General features: G+C 45.0%; 1 protein-coding gene across 5 annotated transcripts in view; it reads left to right on the top strand.

Moving 5' to 3' along the window:
- INSC (INSC spindle orientation adaptor protein) overlaps positions 1 to 13,602 on the top strand; it is a 289,967-nt gene that overhangs the window by 134,422 nt on the left and 141,943 nt on the right. The window contains exon 1 of one of the 5 annotated variants that reach the window (XM_059722644.1): positions 11,697 to 11,756. The exons of the other annotated variants lie outside the window; for them this stretch is intronic. The gene's annotated coding sequence lies outside the window, so the exon portion shown is untranslated. Of the gene's footprint in view, positions 1 to 11,696; positions 11,757 to 13,602 lie in introns of those variants that run through there. 5 annotated transcript variants of the gene reach the window in all.

Below are 13,602 nucleotides of genomic sequence, written 5' to 3'. Positions count from 1 at the left end.
TGCTGCTGCCGGCAAGTGATATGAGTTTTGGTTTGAACAGTTTAAGGTGCCATTTCCCAGAAATCCCTGCACCTATCTTCATGCCCTCAGAAATGGCTACCATCCCTGCAATTTTTATCTGAATCAGGCAAGAAATGACAAAATTATAGGCATTTTCGTGATTCCCCATCATAGCCTATGAGCGAAACATTGAAACAGCATTGAAACAGTGAAACAGTTTTGATGAAATGAAACACAACTGTGCTTCAAAACAGTGAAATGAAACACTGTCCCTTTGAAATGGCGAAACCGAAGTCAAAATGAAATGGTGCTGTTCTGCACAGCCCGAATGGGCATCTCTTTTATTCCTTCCAAGCTGCAGCTGAAGCATGTGGGCAGAGGCCTGCTCTGTTTCTGCCTATGATATACCTACCACATTGATAAATTCAGAACTTCATTCTTTAAAGCACCTTTAACCAGCACTAAAGCAACCAGAAAAAAAGCATTCTTGTTGCTGAGTCTGTCTTCTCCCTTCATCTCTTTCTGCTCTGCCTCTGAGCCAAATGCCCCTTCCCTCCCCCTCCCACCCTAGAGGAGCAATAGGATGCTGGCTTCTTTCTTTGCCTATGCTCACTAACTCTCTAGGTTAAGTACAGACAGTCAAAAAGCCTAAGGCTGAATAGATTCAAATTTTGCAGGTTTTTCTAGGCTGCATAGGTTGAATTGATAAGCAAGTGAACAGACGTTCATTTTTGATTCCAGAAATGCAGCCATGTGCCTGCAGTGGGCGAAGTCAGGGGGCACTAGAGCACACCTCCCTCTTGGTTGGAACAGACAGCTTAGTCTGTTAGGCCCCAGCTCAAGTTTGGGTTTGTGCCCGGTATGCAAAGGCTAATAAAGATATCAGGGGTGAAAGTATAAAAAAGATGTATTGTTAGCAATAAAAGGTGTAAGCGGAATAATTTTATAAAACAAGCACAGCAGATATGCAATATTAAGCCCCTTATATATAAGAGATTGAATCTTTATAAGCATCATTGTTTGTTAATTGGTTATAAAGGAGTGACGCAAGGAGTTTTTTATTGAGCATGTCTCTATATCTGTGTTTTAGTTATGTATTTCATTAACATACATATATGTTTTATTAGCATATATCTTTTTTGCCTAGGGGTGTGATTTTTAGTATTTTAATGAGCTCTTTGTTTTAGTACCTCTGATTCTGTTTTTGTTTTTAAGCTTCCTCTATCTAAGACTGTCTGTTTTTTATTATTGTAGATGGGCATTTGTCACATAACATTTATTTTTGTTTAGACTTTACATAATAGTTTTTAAGTCGAACCTTATAAGTCCAAGGCTATCCCAGCTACCCTGTGCCAGGGGACGGGGGTATGTTGAAGGAGAGGTGCAAAGCATCCTGGGATGCTGGGGGACTGAGAGTTAACTTGAATCTAGAGGAGATCTGGGACAGAAGTTCAATAAATCAATTTAATCTAAATCAATTAAGTCTGATACTACATCCATCCAGGTTTATCTTAAACTGGTTTCAGCCATTTTAAAAGTGGTTTATGTGCACTAAACTTCTGTTGTGTTACAGATTTGAACCAGTTTCTGATTACTTATACTCGTTTGTGTAGTTTTGGTCCCTAGCCCTCATTTCTGTCCCTAGTAGTTTATGTGTAGTTTCTGTACCTAGGCCTAGTGGCAAGTCACAGTTGTTAGGTCTGAGACAGCATTAAGCCTTGAACTGTGAGAGTGCCACCACCCAGCGCCTGACGGTGCTGCCGCTCCACCTCCGGCCCTGTGTAACCCCCACATCCCCTGCGCCCCCCTCGTACCCCATGTCTGGCCCCCATGTAACCCCCAACCCCCTGTGTCCAGCCCCATGGGCCCCGGCACTCTCCACCATTTCTGGTGCCCCCCCCCAACCCCTGCTGCTCCACCCCATGCCACTGCCAGCGCTGTGCCATGAGCACCCCATGCCACTGCCACTTCCAAGGACCAGGGCTAGGGAGGGAATGAAGCCAGTGCCCCTCAACTCCAGCCCCTCAGTCCCTGCTGTCATGGCAGTGCTCCCATTTCAAATCAGCTGGCCCTGCTTCTGTCTGCCAAGGAGGGGCACCCCTTGGATGTGGCAGTGCAGCTGGAGCAGGGGGACCAGCACCTAGTGCTGCTGGCCTTGCACCCCCGCTCTGTCCTTTCTGTCCCTGCTGTTATGGTGGCACTCCACCATATGGGGGGGCAAGGCCAGCACTGTGCCACCAGCACCCCATGCCTCCAAGGTGCAGGGCCTGTGGGCGTGCAAGGAGGAGTTATGACCCTGGCCCCTCAGTCCTCACTGTCATGGTGGTGCTCTGCTGTATGTAGCTGTCTGTGCAGAGCACTCTGATTGGTTGCCAAGACAACCAATCAGAGTGTGAATAAAACATTACAGACAGACAGACAGACTGACTAAGGCTTTTATTATATAGAGATATTAAAACACTAGTTCAGTGTCAGTTTTCCCTCCCGTCAGAGAAGGGTCAACAGGCAGCCAGAATCTAATGGTCTAGCAGACACTGGGACTATAGGCCTCTTTTCATTTGTCTTCCATGAACTAAATTGTGCTTGTCTCTTTTAAACCCTTCCTCCAATTGTGATATCTCTCAGAACTATGGCAGGACAGATTGAACTCACAATAACCTGTTAACTCTGCATGGGTCAGCATACGGTTTGTGAGTAATATTCAAGCATTAGACATACAGTATTAAACTTAAAATGTAAGATTATCATTTGCTCTTTAAAGAAACCTTAGGCAAGGATATGGTCATCACATTTTTCTATTTGGCATGTTGTTACTGTAATAGTAACACTAACAGGGTGTCATTATTTGTGCAGCTTGGTCTGCAACCATGGTGACCTTCTTAACTTGCTGATGCCAGGGAGTTTTCTTGTATAGGATAGTTGCTAGGAAAATAGGTCTTCTTCCCATTGCTTAACTCTTCTTTCAGTAAATTAACTGGTGTATGCTCCCATTTCAACATATGACAATTTGTGAACTACTTACCAGAGACAGTTAAAATACACAAAAGGCTACCCTCTGGTGGCTGAACTAGGAATATTTTCATATAGTGTAAGATGTTAGTAGACATGTCATAAGGCCCTGAACCCACAAATTCTGACACACATGCTCAATTTTATTCAGATAGGTAAAGTTAAGAACACACTTGCATGTTACAAGAATCAGGACCTAAATGGGGCCCTTTTGTGGCCTAGACATCAAACTGAATGAACTAATCAATGCGTTCTTATAATATCTTCTTTTTGTTTCCTGGTGTGCCAATAATTCTGCAACATCTTCAAAATTTTCAGGGGCAATTTACAATGAAGCTATAAAGTAATAATAAGTTTAAGAAGCACGCTCTTGCTGTAATTCGTATTGATATGATAACATACTGCTAAATTTCCTATGCTTTTTGTGTGATATTCTTGTTTAATTTCTATAGGTGATACCCCACAAATTAGAAATATATAGGAGAGGACTAAAAGGTCTATCTATCTAAATATATAGGAGAGGACTAAAAGGTCTATATCTATCTATCTATCTATCTATCTATCTATCTATCTATCTATCTATCTATCTATCTAATATTTGTGAATGTGAAAGACTGCACAAAAAATGTCTTCCTGACGAGATCAAGTTCTAAATGGCAGAGGTTGTTCCTTAATCCAGTCTCTTAAGATTTGTTTGATTGAATGTGCTTTATAATATTTTTAAGATGTAATTTCCATATATCTCAGGACATACCTAATTCTGGTATTTGGAAATTACTAGCCACAGTGTGAAAAATGCTATAGATGCATAGAAAATTCAAAGACTGTAAGTATTACATGTATTAGATGTATCTTTATGAATTTGCTAGTAACTGTGCTCCAGACTAAATTCAAAGAGTAAACCATGGGAGGAAAATGAATGCTTGTCTGTGCTGGTTATAATGATATCCATTCTGTCCTTTGAAAATTTATCCTCTCCTTCTTCTCTGGGAACAGCATTGACATTACCTGACTGAAGAGGCTTGATGAGGCACAGACTATTTGAATGGCTTAAATTGACAGCCCTGACTTGAGGAGTAATGGTCTTTTCCCAAAAATGAGCACTGGGCTGTGACTGATAAAGAAAGAGAAAGATAGAAGCTAGGCAAGAGGGTCTGATTTGACTCTAAAGACTCCATGTGCAGTGGATCACTGCCTGATAAGAGACATGCCTAAAGTTGTGTGATGTTTTGTGATCAGCTTTCTCTGTATGCCTACTTTGCTTTATGAAAACTGGATCTTCAGTGAATAATCCTGTTATTGTCTTTGAGACAGAGAGGGCTACAGATCAGGGGTGGATCCAGATGGGGTACAGCAATATGACTGCAACCCCTTCTGTATTAGAACACACCATGGAAGCCTCTAGACACTTTAAAAAAATGTCTATAGCAAATGAAAAACCTCCCTTCCTTCTAAAAAATATGCTCCCTCTCTGCCTCTTCCTTACCCATGCTTTTCCCTGCTGTCATGGGGGCAGTGAAGCATGAGAGCTGTACCTGCTTGCTGTGCAGGGACTGGACTCAGCTAGGGATGTGGACAGGAACAGCAGGGAGATGGATGGGGGTTCCCCTTTCCTGCATTGCCTCCAGGGGGAACTACTCTCCAGGTACCCTGTTGCTGCTGTCCCCTCCTCACCTAAGCCCAGTCCCTTCTCAGCCTGGCTGGCTCTGGAACTACCTTGCCCCCAGTCAGTGGAGAAAGCAGCAGCAGCAGGCAGGGAAGTAGGGAAGGAAGAGGGAAGAGAAGAGCAGGAAGGGGGAAGGGGTGGGGTGGGGTGGGGTGGGGTGGGAGGGTCATCTGCTTTAGGGACTTACTTAAAAAGTCTTTAGAGATTCTGGGAGACTGGGAGCAAGGGGTGGAGCCACCCCTGCAGTGTGGGTTGCTGCTTCTGCACTCCCCTTTAGGAAATCCTGGATCTGTCCCTGCTGCAGATAGTGAACTGCAAGGAGACTTTAGCCAGCTATGTGTGTGCGTGTTGTGGGGTAGGCAGAGCTGGGGAGATGGAATATGGTTTCCCAACTGGAGAAAAATAACAGTATGGGACCTAAGGAGAAGTGTTCAGCAGAAGGGTCAGGAGTTGCAGTTAACTCTGCTTTCATGATAAATATTTTTTCTGTTTGAAAAAAATGGTCCTAAAAATAAAATCAACCTTTACCTTTATATACAGTGTGGTAGAGACTATGGCATAGTGTGAGCTCTTCAGTGCCCTGGGCAGAATAGGCTGGGGAGGGGGAGAGTGGGGAGCAGAGCACATTCCAGGACTGGCAGCTGCTGTGGGCTGTTGGGCTGCCGCATCAGGGACATGGGCTCCTTGACCATTCACAGCAGCCCCATGGTGCAAGCTCCCTGGGGACCCATCAGTCTGGAGCTCATTCCCCCCCACCCCTCCCTGATACACTAGTGGATAGAGATAATATCTTTGCTACTTTTCGTACTCTTAGTGGTGACTTGTGGCACTAATGATATGAGGTATTGTTTATGGCTAATTCAAATAAAGTATTTACCATCTCCAACAAGGGACTCGTCTGATAGGAATGTCTTGGACACTTACTTTTAGGAACAGTGCTAAATGTAAGCTGGCTCTTATTTATATTGCCTTATTAATAATTTGTCTAAATGGAGGCCAGCAGCCTTAATTACTATAAGGAGCAAGTCTTCTAAAAATATTGTCTTATAGAGGCTTGTAAGGACAGATCAATTATAGATAGATTTTAGTAATAATAATATAATTAATAATAAAATGTCTTTCCTTTGAAAACTGATCTAAGGGCCCTTTTTTAATTCTTCCACTTAGTAACATGTAGTGAATTTACAATCCAGTTGGAGTTACAGCTGGGTTGAGTTTGTGCTTTTGTATAATTAAACTGAATTAGAGGTAAAAAAAAAATTGTGGATAATTTGGGAACAAAAAGGGCTTGATCCATTCATTGCTTACTGCACTTAGAATGGGTTGAAATACTAAATCCTATCATACCTGTAAAGGCCATATCACATGTTACACTTAGGCCATGTTAACTACACTTAAAATGTGAATGACTGTACATTCAAGCAGTAAAACGTGCTAAGGGCAATCATATTATAGCAAAGCTACAACTCTTCCTGGGAGCAATATACCTCCAGATCATATTAAATAACAAGTGTTCAGCTATTGTTGGACTACTCCATGGAGATAATACAGGTTCAAGACTCCAGTGCAGTGTGGGGGCTGGGACCAATGATCAGCTGAATTTTTTGATCCTGACCCCAGCACCTCCCAGGGGTTGGTTCAAGACTGCCAGCAGCAGAGACCTGCTTGCCCCATGGATCTAGAAACAGGCACAGATCCAGCAGCAGGAGAGGCATCTTCTCCTGGGCTCAGCTCCCTATTCCCTCTGCCACCAGTGGTAGAGACCCAGTTTGCCCTGACATGTTAGGGACAAGCACTGTGAAGACAGTGTTGGGCATGGTGTAGGGAGGGTGCAGGCTCTGGATGTGGGGTTTCGGGCCCCCCATGGGCAGATGTTTAAGCTGAGGTATCAGGTGCTGGGATCAGTGTCTGGGAGATGGGGAAGGCACATCTGGCTCCAGCACTACCCAGAGCAGGTTGAGATTGTAGTAACCATGTTCTAATTTTTAATAAGGCACAGTAATGCTTACTATGACCTAAAAAACCCCCATGTGTTAATGTGTGACTAGGCCCTTATACTTGCCATAGCATTTCATTTACCCATAGTTCTACTGGGAAGTTGTTGTGGCAGAAGGCCACCTCTGTTTCTCCCCAAAAACTCTGCTCTGTGACAATTTGGTTAGGATGGGCCCAGCAGAAGATACACACCTTACTCTATCTCTTTAGGTAACCTGAGCTGGATACATTCCTGAGGGAGGGGGGAAACCTGCTCCCTCTGCCTTCTACGTAGCCACTGATGCCTCTGACTCAGGACTAGGAGATGTACTCTTACAAGAGCACCAAGAGACACAGCACCCCGTGGTGTACTTAAGCTGGAAGTTAATCCTTTGGGAGTGGAACCTGTCATCTATCAAGAAGGAGTGTTTGGCAATTGTCTGGGCACTGAACAAGCTGAGGCCCTATTTGTGGGGGCAGCAGTTCACCATCCTATCGGACCATGCCCCACTGCAGTGGTTGCAGACAATGCAAAACACCAATGCCAAGCTTCAATGATGGGCCTGGCAGCTTCAGGAGTTCAACTTCACTGTTGAACACATCAAGGGAAGCTAGAATGTGATAGTGGATACCGTGTCATGAAAGGACTCTGGGTAGTGGGTCGGACGGACTCAGACCCACCTGACAGAGCTCTGGGGTCGGAGTTCCTTAATGTGATTTCATGTTTTATGTGTATTATTGTTACGACCATTATTATGTGTTGTGTAATCTCTCTTTGGATGTGAAAGGCGACCCTTCCAAATGAAACACGCTTGTACCCATAGCTCTGTAAAGCTAGGTGTCCAAGCTTTTAAAGGGTGGGGGGGATGTGTGGTAGAAGGCCACCTTTGTTTCTCCCCAAAAACTCTGCTCTGTGACAATTTGGTTAAGATGGGCCCAGCAGAGGATACACACCTTTACCCTATCTCTTTAGGTAGCCTGAGCTGGATACATTCCTGAGGGAGGGGGGAAACCTGCTCCCTCTGCCTACGTGACTTAGTATCACATACCTGGGTGAGAGGCTTGCTCCCTGGTGGGCTAGAGTCTGCCCAGCGACTAGTGATGTATTTCAAATTGGTTGGCTGACAGCCAACAGGTGCTGGCCTCCATTGGACCACGTAAATGAGGTCACAAGGGCTATATAAGTTAAGGACTGCCCAGGAGGAGGGGCAGCAGCCATGAGGGAGACTCAGAGACAGAGAAGAGCTGGACCATCTGAAACTTGCTCTCTCTCTCAAAACTCATGATCAAGGAACTGCCTGCCTCCAGAGGGAATCTCCAACTGCCTCTGGAAGATACTTGTGAGTAAGCTACCTGAGATCTAACTAGATATTTAGCTTGCAGTAACTCAGATGCATGATCAAAGGCTCCCAGCCAGGGGAGTTTGCTCTATGGGATTTGTCTGATATTGTTCTACTCTGTACCCTATTCTAACCCTACACTCTGTAACCAATAAAGTTCTCCTTTGTACCTAGCATGGGAGACTTATTGGGAGTGGGTCTAGATTATGCTTTGGGTTCCCCTTGGTTCAGCTGACTAAGGGAGACCACTACTTGTGCTTCTGACTGAGGGAAGCATCCCAACTTCTTGAAGTGAATCAAGTACCCTGGAGGGCTACTAGGCCTGTGTTTCCCAGGATGTGCAGAGCCAGAATCAGCCCAGAGCCATGGGTGGTGGCAGTGTAACCCCCAGGCTAGTGGGTGTGCTCCAAGAAGGGGGTCGGCCAGACATGAGGCACCCCCAGGGAGGCTCTTGAAGCCTGGAAGGTGGTCGGGCACAGTAAGGTGGGTGGCTCAATGCAGGAGTGCCCCCTACTGGCTCGCCACAGTTGTAACATCAGCTGTCATTAGGAACTGATATAAATCTATCAGAGATGATGAAACTGAAGATAGATTTTGAAGATATTTTGAAAATCTTTAAATCTACATAGCTAATTCTTAGTTTGTTTATAACTATAATGGCCATTGAGGTTATATAGGTGGACTGGCCAGACTACCATACAATGATTTTCTAAACATGAAATGCTTGCACTAATGCATTAAATCGGTGCATGTCATTATTTAGTATTGTAACACTTGCCAGTAGTAATAAAAAATATGTCAATTAAACTGGTCAAGAATTCTAGGTCTATTCTAAATTGTATTAATTTTTTATTATTTTCTCAAAATGTGCTACGCACTATACACATGTAGTAGACTATGCAGTCCCTGCCATGAAGGTTTTAATTTAGATTAGCTAATAAATTACTTATTGGATGGTACAAAACAAGGCTTTCCGACTGATCACCAACAGGCTTATTTGGCTGCTGAGGGGTTAAGCTGCAGCTCCTAGGCTCCCAATCTGAATGCTGTTCTGCACACTAGGGCTCTGAAGTTTTGGGTGGTGATTCGATTCAGAGGAGATTTAGCTTGATTCGGTGGCTGAATCTCTGAATCCAAATCAAATCGGGGGACCAATCTAAAGGTCTGAATCGATTCAAAGCTCTCTGAATCCTCTGAAAAGATTTGGAGAGCTTTGATGATTCGGGCAGTCCCTGGTGGCTGCACCAGGGAGCTGCAGCTGACTCTGAACTGGTAAGTACTAGGGGCGGGGGAGCTGGGGGAGGGGACCATGGGGGGGACCCCTGCCAACCCCCCTGACCCCTCACTCCCTCAGCCCCCACCGACCCCCACCCTCTCCCCTGTGCCCCACCAGCCACAGCTCCCAGTACTTTAAAGAAAAGCCCCGGTGCTCACCTCCCCCCCACCTCATTCCCCCAGCCCCCCATGGGTGCATCACCCTGGCCAGCTCTGGCCCTTTAAGAAAAAAAAAAGCCGAGAAAAGCCCTGGGACTCATTGCTCCTGCAGCAGCCTCAGGGCTTTGGGGGGCTTGTGCAGAGCCCCCGTGTGGTGTGGGGCAGTGGGGGGCAGCGGGGATTGCTCCCCACCAGCAGGAGCAGTGAGTCCAGGGTGTTTTGGGGTTTTTTTCCTTAAAGGGTTGGACCTGGCCCTGGCAGGGCACCCATGGCGGGGGCTAGGGAAGTGAGGGAGGTTTGGGGGCTTGTGCAGAGCCCCCCATGTAGCATGGGGCAGTGGGCATCACCCCCCCACCAGGGAACACTGGCTGAGCTGTTTTTTTTTTTTCCAAGTGCCGGGAGCAGCAGCCATTGCTGGGCTAGGAGAGGGGTGGGGTATGGACCTGGACTGGCTGATTTGGAGATTCGGAAATTTGGCAGAAGCCGAATCTCTGAATCAGATTTGGGTGAACCGAATTGGGACAGTGATTCGAATCACTAAATCAAATCACTGTCCCCTGAATCGACTGAATCTGAATCCAAAGTGAATACTAGCTGCTTCGCACAGGCCTACTGCACACCACTCTGGATGCTGCTGCTAGAATCTCCCTCCATTCTTCAGGTTCTGCTTCTTTTTCCCATCCCTGGGTGCAGGGTAGGGCAGAGCAATACAGCCCAGAGACCCTGTAGCCAGGGGTCTCCATGTGGCATAGGAATGCTGGTCTGGTGCAGCAGGGGAGTGCTTGCTGCACAGCAGGAAGGGAGGGGCTCTTCAGTGTAGTGTAGGGGGCAGGGGCAGTGACTACTGGTGGATGCCTGCCATACAGCACAGTCTAGTAGAGGAGTGCCACAGTGTTGCAGGGGCTACCCACACTGCACTGTGCTGTGTTGTGCACCTTGGGAGGTATGGAGTCCCTGGCCACTCCAAAGTTGAGCAGCCCTGGTGTAAATGAATATGAAAACAGAGTAATGCTACTAATCTAATAGGAAGCGTAATATGCACCTCAGAAATGAATGGAAAGACCCTGTTAAATAGGAATTTTGGTACATAATGAATGCAAGGTTTTGGCAAGAGGTGTTGTTACATCGGTGATGTGTCATATGCTATGGTTATGTTTTCTGCCAACCAGGGACAAATGTTTGGGTATTTCCAGTAGAATTAGTACATTTATGAACTGCTTTTGCATTGTTTTGTCCTGAATCACAGTGACTCAAAATCATCAGATGTATCATTAAATATATTTAAATGTACCACAAGTTTTAAAAGAGATTTTGAATTTCAAATCCATGTTCATTGAAACTGGTAGCAGAAGACTAATGGAAACTTCAGTGAGTATTTCATGACCTGAACTGGAATAGAAAAATGATTTTGAGGAAATGCATATGGTTTTCCTTTAAAATTTAATTTTGTACTAAATTATTCTTACTGATATTTTTATACAGACGTATTTCTTATATAGCATGAGATGTAGCAAAATTGTTTTTCTGGTATGGAATAGTAAATCCAGAAATTTTAACAGAGAGAGCATTATTAGCTACATAAATAAGGACTTTGCTCAGCATTGCTTAGTGTACAGGTCAGTAGAGCTGTGCCAGTCTATACCTACTGAACAACTGACCTGCAATGTTTAGAATTACACCCCAATACTGCAAAGGAGAAAAGCGAAGGTGGCCATTTCCTTATTTCTCAGAGGTTCTAAATTTGACCTGAAGCAGTAAATGATGTCTGTAACATAAATCTAAAAAGTAATTAAAGATACTTGTAGTTAACAGTTGCAAAAAATATTCTTTGATAAAAGCAATCTGCAAAGTCATCTGTCAGGTACTGTCATATAAAATGGCTGTACAGAAACATCCAACTGTGTGAAGTTCACCTGAGTTTTGTCTTGATATATCCAGTAGTTTAACTAAGGCAGGGTGATGAGAGCAGTGGATCTGGGTGCCAGCTTGGGGGTGGAAAAATAGCATTTGCTTTTGCAACCATATGATTGCACCAGTTTTTCAGCAGCAGCTGTGGCGCAGGGCACTTAGGTGCCTGCTCCTAAAAGAGCAGAAACTGCCTGGGAAGAGCCCAAAGAGTCAGACAGGAGCCCAGGTGCTGGTTGCCATGGCAACCAGCTAATGAGGAAATTAGTCTGCACCTGCACTTGGTCAGTTGGTCGGAAGGGGCAGGGCCCTGGGTCCATATAAACCCCAGGACGAGAACTAGGAGGCAGTTCACTGCTGGTGGCCAAGGGAGAAGGAGCCCCCCTGAAGCATGTGAAGGGAAGAGGCCTGACTAAGTTCTGCTCTGGGTAATGTAGAGCGGCTGAGCACTCTTTATGTAGCTTGTGTTATGTTATAGCCTAGCGGCTTATGTTTTGTTTGCCATTTTATAAGACCGGTGGTTTGGGTGAGGCTATTTGGGGAAGGAGGAGGCTCATTGGGGGCCCATGGCAGCGTGGGGACCCCGGTGCCAGAGGGGGCATGGCATTTGGGGGCACAGACCCTGGCACCAGAGGGGGCACAGAGACAGGGCTGCAGAGAGCCCAGTGAGGACAAGGGGCCAAATTATGATGAGGCCTAGGCAAGACAATGTCAGTACCGTCTGCAGGGCTTGGGGCATGGTAAAGGGGTGGTTCAAGCCACACATCTAGCCCATAAGGCTAGGGTGTTCTGAAACACCCATTGTAAAACAGGACCCGCTAGGGGTCCAGGAACCCACAGGGTTCAGGGAGTCCATCAAACCATGTCCAAGAGGACTTAAAGGCAGCCTCCCTGTTTTTATATTTTCCATCAAAGAAGTGGTGGGCAAGGACTGAGGGTGCCCATTGGGCCAAATTGGCACGGTTGAGGGGCCTTAGGAAATCACGGCCGTCCTTGAGGACCCCATCCCATGACAAGCTGGAAGTTGCTGCTGCCTCTGTGTATCGTAGCTGCCTTATGTGTCCAGCTGACTTCTTTGCCTCTGGATATCAGTGAAGATATTAATAAAAGCCTCTTTTGGGATATCACTCAACTAGTGATAGAATCACCTTTTTTACAGTAGAAAGGAATCATAGTTGATATGTTTTATACAACTTGCTTGACCGTGAATTTCCTTAACAAAGCCACAGGTAGCAACAACTGACTAGTTGAGCAAAGATAGTTCACTTAGGGCACGTCTACACGTAGCTCTATGGCAGCATAGCAATGCACTATGTTGCTATATGGTATGCTGCAGTGACGTAGTGATCATGTGTCTAGATCCAAAAGGAAGTACTAAAGCACAGGTCCATAGCAACATTTCCATATGGCAAGGTGTAGACGCACCCTTAGTGTATCTAGTTTGCTGCTGTTCTTTTGTTTAATGGAAAGTCTCTGACTGTGAGCCAAGTACATGAAAATTCATATAGACATTAAGAATGTTTGATATTGCACAGGCACCATCGATGCCATCATATGAATGTAAGTGTCTACAGGAGAGCAGCTCATAGATGAAAAAGGCAACATAGACAAGCCTAAGCAGTTTCTGCTTGGACAGAGAAAATGCTTTATATAAAAGTATCTATAGCTTTGTCTTCTCACCTACTTCTATATAAAGTACCATCAGAGTGTAGTGAAAAACCATAGAGTCCCATCTGATTCATAGCTGAACCCGGACAATCAAATAGCTGGGATTTTGCCATGCATGCTATTTCCAGAGGTCCCCATCTGTTTAAGCTAAAACTTTTTCATATGTTCTGCCTCTGTAGAGTCCACAACATATGATACAGGGCTGCATGAATAATTTATCATCCTGATAGTAAAGTGAATTTCATTCTGATGGGTGTGGCAAAAATGGAGAAAGTGTTAAAATTAGAATACTTATCCAAACTTTCATGATCTTTGATAAGATGCAAGATTAACATGGGGGAAGGAAAACCCAGAACCTGTTCATTTAAAAAAAAATGATTTTCCTACATGATCTTGAAAGTGACAGACAGCCTTGGCAAGGGGCAACATGTCAATGTTTGTGAAAGGAATGCCCGTTCCATGCATCTCAGCTACCACTATACTCTCTGAATGCTGACCTTCTCTCTCAATGGAGAGAGTGATGGTTGTGTAAAAATGTAACATGATTAATTGCTGATTTGCCCCCCTATTTTGGGATACCAAATCACATCTAGTCCTGTAGTAATT

The sequence above is a fragment of the Alligator mississippiensis genome, chromosome 2 (assembly GCF_030867095.1).
Source record: "Alligator mississippiensis isolate rAllMis1 chromosome 2, rAllMis1, whole genome shotgun sequence".
Taxonomy (NCBI): Eukaryota; Metazoa; Chordata; order Crocodylia; family Alligatoridae; genus Alligator; species Alligator mississippiensis.
This window is presented reverse-complemented; position numbering and strand designations above follow the sequence as displayed.